Source organism: Lepus europaeus, chromosome 11, assembly GCF_033115175.1.
Source record: "Lepus europaeus isolate LE1 chromosome 11, mLepTim1.pri, whole genome shotgun sequence".
Taxonomy (NCBI): domain Eukaryota; kingdom Metazoa; phylum Chordata; class Mammalia; order Lagomorpha; family Leporidae; genus Lepus; species Lepus europaeus.
The window spans coordinates 84,887,136-84,896,815 of NC_084837.1; the positions used below are offsets into that span (position 1 = coordinate 84,887,136).

The 9,680-nt window shown below is 50.5% G+C and overlaps 1 pseudogene; it reads left to right on the plus strand.

The window, feature by feature from the left end:
* The first annotated feature begins 1,249 nt into the window (after positions 1–1,249).
* LOC133770591 (tudor and KH domain-containing protein-like) lies at positions 1,250–4,961 on the plus strand (annotated as a pseudogene).
* The last annotated feature ends 4,719 nt before the right edge of the window (positions 4,962–9,680 follow it).

Sequence of the window (9,680 nt, forward strand, 5' to 3'; positions counted from 1 at the left end):
GGCCATCCTCCACTGCACTCCCGGGCCACAGCAGAGAGCTGGCCTGCAAGAGGAGCAACCGGGACAGAATCCGGCGCCCCGACTGGGACTAGAACCCAGTGTGCCGGCGCCCCAGGCAGAGGATTAGCCTATTGAGCCACGGCGCCGGCCTCAGCTCCATACTTCTTTTCTCTTTTGACTAAACTTTTTGCTGTGAGATAGTTGCAGATGCACATGGAGTTCTACGAAACAAGGTGGACCAAACCCGTGTATCTTTTATCCAGTCTAAGCCAGTGTGTCATCTTGCAAAATTATCTACAGCATCACAACCAGAATGCTGACAGTGAGTGATGCAGTCAAGATCCAGAGCGTCTCCTTCATCACTGGGATCGCTCACGGTGCCCTCTGTAGCCACACCCTCTTCTTCCCCACCTCAGCAAAGGCAAGGACTAGTCCATCCTCCGGTTCTATGCTTTCGTCATGTGAAGAATGCTACATGGATGGAATCCTAAATACCTGAGTGTGGCTTTTGTACTCAGCCCAGTTCCCTGGAGGAGATTGGTGTAGGCTGCTGTGTGTATCAGTGGTTTGCTACTTTGTGTCACTGTATAGTGGTCCATCCAGCCGATGTACTGCGGTCTGTTTAACCATCCACCCACTGAAGGACATCTGGACCACTTTCAGTTCTGAAAGTATTGCAAATAAAGCTGCCATAAGCATTTACACCCAGTTTTTTTGTATCAGCAATAAGCTCCCATTTCTCTGTGCTTCAATGCTTAGGAGAGCACATGCTGGGCCCTATGGCAAATGCAGGTTTAGTCCTCAGAGAAACCGCCAAACTGTCTTCCAGAGTGGCTGTGGCACTGCCAGCAGCAGTACCTGGCCAGCATTTGGTTTGGTGCCATCCTTCCAAGTGGTGGTAATTCCCCACTGTGGTGGTGATTTGCATTTCCCTAGTGAGAATATTTTCAAACCATGCATCCAGCACAGGACTGGCAGCTAGTCCTCTGGGATATAAAGAATTCTCAAAACTCAAAACAGTAAAAATCAAAACACAAATAATCCAATGAGGAAGTTGGCAAAAGACACAAGGAGACATTGCCTGAGATGTCTGGATCCCTGGAGAGCAAATGCAGATACCACCCAATGTGAGGGCATCTTCCAGATTTGATTAACTCTCACCATGGTAACCTCTCAACCCTGCAATAATGCCCCCACACAGTCCTTATCGCTATTGGGATTTTGCATTTATCTGTGCGTTTCTGGGACTATGACCATCGACCTGTAAGTTCCAGGAGGCCTGAGACGACATCTGGTCTGTTCGCAGGTGCCATTGTGACCTCAGCTCCAACTCTGGCAAGGAGCAGATAGCCACGAAATCTGTGTTGGACGATTACGAGTGGAGTTTCTCAAAAAGCCTTCAGTGAACCCGAGGTCAAAGAGCAATGGGAAGCATTCAGGACAGGAAGCAGAGGTCCTGCCTCAGGGACAAGGCACGAAACAGCAGCAGGCCGCAGGACCACAGTGTTGGGTCTGCATTTGAACAACTATATCGAAACAGTCCTGGACTCTGACTTCCTGGAGGAGACAAGTTTCTCCTGGTGTACTAGTGGGTTCTGTCTGAGGTCTGGTCCAATTCTGTTTTTAATCCACTTTTTTAAACTGAGATTTTTTTTTAATAAAATTTTTTTACAATACTTTTAATTTGAAAGAGTCAGTGGGCCGGCACCGTGGCTCACTAGGCCAATCCTCCGCCTGTGGCGCCAGCACACAGGGTTCTAGTCCCGGTCGGGGCGCCGGATTCTGTCCCAGTTGCCCCTCTTCCAGGCCAGCTCTCTGCTGTGGCCCAGGAGTACAGTGGAGGATGGCCCAAGTGCTTGGGCCCTGCACCCCATGGGAGACCAGGAGAAGCACCTGGCTCCTGGCTTTGGATCAGCGCGGTGCGCTGGCCACAGCGGCCATTGGAGGGTGAACCAACAGCAAAAAAAAGGAAGACCTTTCTCTCTATCTCTCTTTCTCACTGTCCACTCTGCCTGTCAAAAAAATTTAAAAAATGAAAGAGTTAGAAAGAGAGAGGGAGGGAGAGGGAGAGGGAGAGATTGAAAGAAAGAGAGATAGAGAGAGAGAGATCTTCTATCTGTTGGTTTACTCCACAGATGGCTGCAATGTCCAGGGTTGAGGAAGGCCAAAGCCAGGGTTCTGGAGCTTCATCCAAATCTCCCATGTGGGTGGCAGGGCTCACACACTTGGGCCATCTGCTAGTGCTTTTCCCAGGCAAAGAGCTGGATTGGAATTGGAGCAGCCAGGACTCCAACCAGCACCCACAGGGGATGCCAGCATCGTAGGCAGTGACTTTACCCACTATGCCACATACCAGCCCCTTAGATAAATTTTTAAAAATTTATTTTAAAGGCATAGAAACAGAAAGACAGATAGGGGAAGATCTTCCACCCACAAGTAACACCTGCCCCCCAAAACCTGCAACAGCCAGAGCTAGGTGCTGCCAAAGCCAGGAGCTGGGAAGTCAGCCCAGGTTTCCCACGTGGGTGGCAAGATCCCAGCCACTCGTGGGCTCACCTCTGCCTCCCAGGGTCCACATCAGCAGGAAGCTGGAGTCAAGGGGCAGAGGCGAAGGCGGCTGGGCTGAGGCACGAGGTGACTGCACGATGGCTGACTCTGGAGAAGTGCCTATAAATCAGAGTGCAGGGGAAAATATCTACTGAATGGACTGCCTGGACAAACCTGTCCACAGCTCAGAAAACAGTCCTGGGCCTTGGGACCCCAGCCAGTGCAACAATTGCCTTTATTCTATACCGCAGGTACAGAGGAAGCCTAGAGGAGCGGTGGACATTTGTTGGTGAGGACAACATTGACATTGAGACACGGGAAGCTCATCTTTGGCCAGCAAGGAGCCAATGTTAAAGAGCTACGGAAACAGACAGGTGCTTGGATTGAGGTGAACACAGAAGATGTGGGCGATGAATGAGTGCCACTTAGGGGTTTTCCTGTTCAAGTGTGGAGTGCAAGGCCAAAGCAGCAATGCATCCGCTCCTGACAGAGAACACCCCAGTGTCTGAGCCATTCTCAGTCCCCCAGAGGTCTGGGGGCAGAATCATAGGGAGAGGCAGCAGGACAATTCGTTCTATCTGCAAGGCCTCTGGAGCTACACTTACCTGTGACAAAGAATAGGAGGGGCATTTCCTACTATTAAGACTTATAGGGGGGCCGGCGCCACGGCTCAATAGCTAATCCTCCACCTTGCAGTGCCGGCACCCCAGGTTCTAGTCCCGGTCGGGGCGCCGGATTCTATCCCGGTTGCCCCTCTTCCAGGCCAGCTCTCTGCTATGGCCCGGGAAGGCAGTGGAGGATGGCCCAAGTGCTTGGGCCCTGCACCCCATGGGAGACCAGGAGAAGCACCTGGCTCCTGGCTTCCGATCAGCGCGATGCGCCGGCCGCAGCAGCCATTGGAAGGTGAACCAACGGCAAAAAGGAAGACCTTTCTCTCTGTCTCTCTCTCTCACTATCCACTCTGCCTGTTAAAAAAAAAAAAAAAAAAAAAAAAAAAACAACCAACTTAAGGGGCTGGCACTGCCTGCTGCTCCACTTCTGATCCAGCTCTCTCCTATGGCTTGGGAAAGCCGCATAAGATGGCCCAAGTCCTTGGGCCCCTGTAGCCATGTGGGAGACCTGAAAGAAGCTCCTGGCTCCTGGCTTTGGACTGGCCCAACTCCAGCCGTTGCAGCCATTTGGGGAGTGAATCAGCGATTGGAAGACTCTCTCCCTCTGTAACTGTGCCTCCCAAATAAATAATAAATAAATATTTAAAAAAATACTTATGAAAATCTTGGGAACCCAGAAAGAAGTGGCAGCAGCCCAGCATTTGATACTAGAGAAAGTGTCAGAAGATGAAGAACTTTGGAAGAGAATTGCCCATTCTACAGAAACCAGAGTCCCATACAAGCAGCCGATCGATGTGAAAAGAGAAGTGACAGAGCCAGGAGCAGCAGGAGAGTCAGCTTTGTGGGAAAACACCAGTTTTCTAGTGTGAGACAGGTTGCACTCCCGGCAGTTCCTCCCCACAAAGGTGGTGATGTGGCTATTTTGGGGCCAAAAGAGGGTTCCTGGGAGAAACCCAGTGATGATGGCTTTCAGAAGTCTGGAGACCAGGCCAGTCCACAACTGTCCACGTTTCAAATTCCTAGTCCTGACTTCAGTTTCCACACAGATGAGTACCTGGAAGTCTACGTGTCAGCTTCTGGAACCCCTAACTAACTGCTCTGGGATCCAAATCATCAGCCCCCGCAGCCTTGGCTGGGCAGGCCGATCAGTGAGGTGACCCAGCGTTATGAGAACAGGCTGCCTGGGGACTTGATGGTGCGTGTGGGAGACGTCATAGCAGCGCCTTTGTCTGCAAGCTCTTCCTGGTGGGGAGCCAGGGTTCTTGGCCCTTCGGAGAATAGGAATGTGGACCTCTATGTTGTAGACTTTGGAGATAATGAAGGTTGCCCGCTGAGGATCTCGGGGCTCTCAGGAGTGATTGCCAGAGCCTACCGTTGCAGGCAATAGAATGTAGTCCGGCCCTGATCACTCCCTTGGGTGAGCAGTGGGAGGAGGAGGCTTTGGATGAGGTTGACAGACTCATCTACTGTTCTGACTGGAGGCCCCTGGTGGCCATCTTGCTACGTCCAGACTGGATACCAACCTGGCCAAAGACTGACCCTTATGACACCAGCAACAGGAAGAACCTTGACATTGGGCTAGAATTAGTTCGTGAAGGATATGCAGTTGAACTTCCTGAAGGCCTGGCCGACCACAGAGCTATCCCAGACATGATAAAGGATGGGGCCACGGAGACGGACGCCTCTCTCGCTCCCAGAGACCAGGAGCCCTGGAGCGGCGGCTCACACTCTCTCCTGCTCGGCTCAGCAGAAGCTGCCTCCACGCCTGGTGCCGATCAGCTTGAAGACGACTACTCACTCTGAAGCCCGGGCTCCAGCGGCCACAGCGTCTGCCTAGCTTTGTTCGGGTGTCTGGAGAGAGAGGAGGCTCACGCAGCGTTCCCTGCATTGCACACGTGGTCTGCCTTGCTGGGGACCAAATTCGTCTTCCCCTTCCACTGGACTACCAGAGGGAGTGTGGGGCAGGGGGGACAACTCCACCCCCCAGGGACGACGGACGCATTGCTTCCTTCCACCCGCCTGCCTGCCGTTGTAATGGGTTATGACTGCGAGGCTGTGTCCTTGTCCAGGCTGGGAAGCAGCCAGGGTTTGCTGGTTGGAAGGGATGATTCTGCAGGCTTCTGACTCTGGTGAAGGAAAGTTTTTGAGACTCCAAACTGGGGACTTGTACTGCAGGAGTCGGGAGGTAGAGGTAACAGTCATCATGAGTCTGAGAGTCTCAGGAAGTGAGAAACGGCCTCCAGGCCTCCGCGGCTGCGGGCATTAGGGACAGTTTTCAAATAGCACCCTGACTATTCCTCGGTAAAATTTCAGTGAAGAGTAGGAGGGAGGAAACTCGGGAAATACTCCAAATTGCTAGTGTAATATCTATATGTAAACACATATACTCAGAGAGAAAGTACCTATACACTTCTATTTAAATTACTTGGGGAACTCTTTGCTAAATAAAGGTCTCAAGAAACTTTTTTTTTTTTTTGGACAGGCAAAGTTAGACAGTGAGAGAGAGACAGAGAAAAAGGTCTTCCTTCTTGGCCGGCGCCGTGGCTTAACAGGTTAATCCTCTGCCTTGCGGCACCAGCACTCCGGGTTCTAGTACCTGTAGGGGCACCGATCCTGTCCCGGTTGCCCCTCTTCCAGGCCAGCTCTCTGCTGTGGCCTGGGAGTGCAGTGGAGGATGGCCCAAGTGCTTGGGCCCTGCACCCGCATGGGAGACCAGGAGAAGCTCCTGATTTTGGATCAGCAAGATGCGCCAGCCGCAGCAACCATTGGAGGGTGAACCAACGGCAAAAAAAAGGAAGACATTTCTCTCTTTCTCTCTCTCTCACTATCTACTCTGCCTGTCCAAAAAAAAAAAAAAAAAAAAAAAAAGGTCTTCCTTCCATTGATTTATCTCCAAAATGGCTGCTATTGCGCCAATCCAAAGCCAGGAGCCAGGTTTCCCATGCGGGTGCAGGGCCCAAGCACTTGGGCCATCCTCCACTGCTCCTGGGCCACAGCAGAGAGCTGGACTGGAAGAAGGGCAACTGGGACAGAATCCTGCGCCCCGACCGGGACTAGAACCCGAGGTGCCAGCCCCACAGGTGGAGGATTAGCCAAGTGAGCTGCGGCACCGGACTAAGAAACTTTAAAAAAAAAAAAAAAAAAACAGAGTCAGGAAGTAAACCGCAGCATTGCAATAGGAGATATGAGTCTCTCAACCAACATCTTAGCCACTCAGCAAAATGCCCACCGTGTGTCCAGTATTTTGAACAAAACAGACTTGCCTGTCTTGCTTCCAGATGATAGGAAAGGCAAAAGATTAATACAATCAATGACAGAATTTCTATTAAAAATTATACCAGTGGAAATACTTAGCCAAATCCAGTAGGACAAAGGTTAACAGAGAGAGATGATCATTTGTTAAGACTTGTATGTAGGTTAAATCATCCTTGTCAGTACCTGATACAGAAGGAAAGCTTGGCTTGACTTTATGGTTAGTGTTAAAAAGGTGGGGGGGCGGGGGCGACTGGTTGCTGCCACAAATCCATTATGAATCAGCGTTGTGACTCATCTGCAGCAAACGCCAACTGTTGAGAAAGGGGGAAGTGACAGGCTCACTGTGTCCAGACTCTCAGGTGCTGTGTCAAGTCAATCTCCTTTTTAAAAAGATTCATTTATTTATTTGGAAGGCAGAGAGAGAGAGAGAGAGAGAGAGACCTTTCATGAGCTGGTTCACTCCCCAAATGGCTACAACAGCTAGGTCTGAACTAGGCCAAAGCCAGGAGCCAGGAACTCCATCCTGGTCTCCCACAGGGGTGCAGGGGCCCAAGGATGTGGGCCATCTTCCACTACCATCCCAGGCACATTAGCAGGGAGCTGGATTGGAAGCAGAGCAGCCAGGACTCAACCGGCACTCTGATTGATATGTGATGTTGGTTTTGCAAGCAGCAGCTTAAACTGCTTTGCCATAATGCCGACCTCTGTGTCAAGTTCTTAGAGGAACTTTTGGGCCTGAGATCTTGAGATATTAAGAATGATTATACGGCCGGCGCCACGGCTCACTAGGCTAATCCTCCGCCTTGAGGCGCCGGCACACCGGGTTCTAGTCCCGGTTGGGGCACCGATCCTGTCCCGGTTGCCCCTCTTCCAGGCCAGCTCTCTGCTGTGGCCAGGGAGTGCAGTGGAGGATGGCCCAAGTGCTTGGGCCCTGCACCCCATGGGAGACCAGGATAAGCACCTGGCTCCTGCCATCGGATCAGCGCGGTGCGCCGGCCGCAGCACGCCTACCGCGGCAGCCATTGGAGGGTGAACCAACGGCAAAAGGAAGACCTTTCTCTCTGTCTCTCTCTCACTGTCCACTCTGCCTGTCAAAAATAAAAAATAAATAAAAAATAAATAAATAAATAAAAAGAATGATTATAGAGGGCCGGCGCCGTGGCTCACTTGGTTAATCCTCTGCCTGTGGCGCCGGCATCCCATATGGGTGCCGGTTCTAGTCCTGGTTACTCCTCTTCCAGGCCAGCTCTCTGCTGTGGCCCAGGAAAGCAGTGGAGGATGGCCCAGGTGCTTGGGCCCTGCACCCGCATGGGAGATCAGAAAGAAGCACCTGGCTCCTGGCTTCGGATTGGCGCAGCACCAGCTATAGCAGCCATTTGGGGAGTGAACCAATGGAAGGAAGACCTTTCTCTCTGTCTCTCTCTCACTATCTATAACTCTACCTGTCAAATAAATAAAATAAAAAATAAAAGTGGAACTTTGGATCCTTTCTATAGTAAAAAAAAAAAAAAAGAAAGAAAAGATATAAAAAGATGATTATAGCAGCCACAGCTTAGCCTGCAAAAGTAAACCTTAAGGAAAAAAAGATCTGAGCTCAGACAGAGGTAGTCCACCAAATGTGTACTTACAGCTTTCAACGAGGGACTTTTTAAGTTTTATGTGGTTTTTCATTTCCACAATTTGTTATTTTTCATATTTTTAGTTCTTGTTTCATTTCTTCCTATTTTCATAATTTCTGTTTCATAATTCCTTATTCATTTTGTGTTTATTATCAAGTCATCTCCCCCTTTAAGAATTCCTTAAAAAGCATATTGGGGTGGACATTTGGCAAAGTGATTGATCTACTGCTTGGGACACCCGCATCCCATGTCAGAGTACCTGGTTTCGAGTCCTAGCTCTGCTCTCTATTTCTGTCTTCCCAGTAATCTGTACCTTGGGTGATGGCTGAGGTACTTGGATCCCTGCTGCCATGTGGGAGGCCCAGATAGAGTTCCTAGCTCCTGGCTTTTTCCTGGTCCGGCCCTGGCTGTCACAGACATTTGGGGAGTGAACCAGGCCATGACCATATCCCTCTGTGTGCCTTTCAAGTTAATTAATTTTTAAAGCATATTTACTTTGTTTTCTCCCACACATCTTTTTTAGAGGATGTCCTCCTTGTTTTGTTTGTTTGTTTGTGTTTTTTTTTTTTCTTTCCCTATAATCATTCTACTGCTTTCATTTTGTCTGGAGTGATTTCCTTTTTTTTTTTTTTTTTTTTTAAGATTTTATTGATTTATTTGAGAGGTAGAGTTACAGACAATGAGAGAGACAGAGAGAAAGGTCTTCCTTCCGTTGGTTCACTCCCCAAATGGCTGCAATGGCTGGAGCTGTGCCGATCCGAAGCCAGGAGCCAGCTGCTTCTTCTTGGTCTTCTCACATGGGTGCAGGGGCCCAAGGACTTGGGCCATCTTCTACTGCTATCCCAGGCCACAGCAGAAAGCTGGATTGGAAGAGGAGCAGCTGGGACTAGAACCGGTGCCCATATGGGATGCCGGTACCACAGGCGGAGGATTAACCTACTACGCCATGGCGCCGGCCCCTTGTCTGGAGTGATTTCTTTTCTTTTTTTTTTTTTTAATTTATTTATTTATTTATTTATTTTTGACAGGCAGAGTGGATAGTGAGAGAGAGACAGAGAGAAAGGTCTTCCTTTTTGCTGTTGGTTCACCCTCCAATGGCCGCTGCGGCCGGTGCATCGCGCTGATCCGAAGCCAGGAGCCAGGTGCTTCTCCTGGTCTCCCATGCGGGTGCAGGGCCCAAGCACTTGGGCCATCCTCCACTGCCTTCCCGGGCCATAGCAGAGAGCTGGCCTGGAAGAGGGGCAACCAGGATAGAATCCAGCGCCCCAACCGGGACTAGAACCCGAAGTGCCGGCGCCGCAGGCCGGAGGATTAGCCTGTTAAGCCATGGCGCCGGCCCTGGAGTGATTTCATTTTTGGATTACTGATTCTGTTACCAGAGTCTCAAAAATCTTTCTTCATGTGTTTTGGAAATTGGGTTTACAGGTTTATTTTTGGTGGAAAGTGTCCTTCCTTCTTCCTTTCCCTCTGTCTCTCTCCCCTGTTCTCTCCTTGCCTAGTGGCTTACTGTTCCCTCTGGTCTCTGTGGTTCCCAGTCCAAAGCCAACTCAAAAGTGAGTGCTCTGAGCTCCTGCCCCTGTCCGGCCGCATGGCCAGGTCGCCTCCTGGGCGCTGAACTTGTACAGAGGACATGGATTCTCCGGGGCCT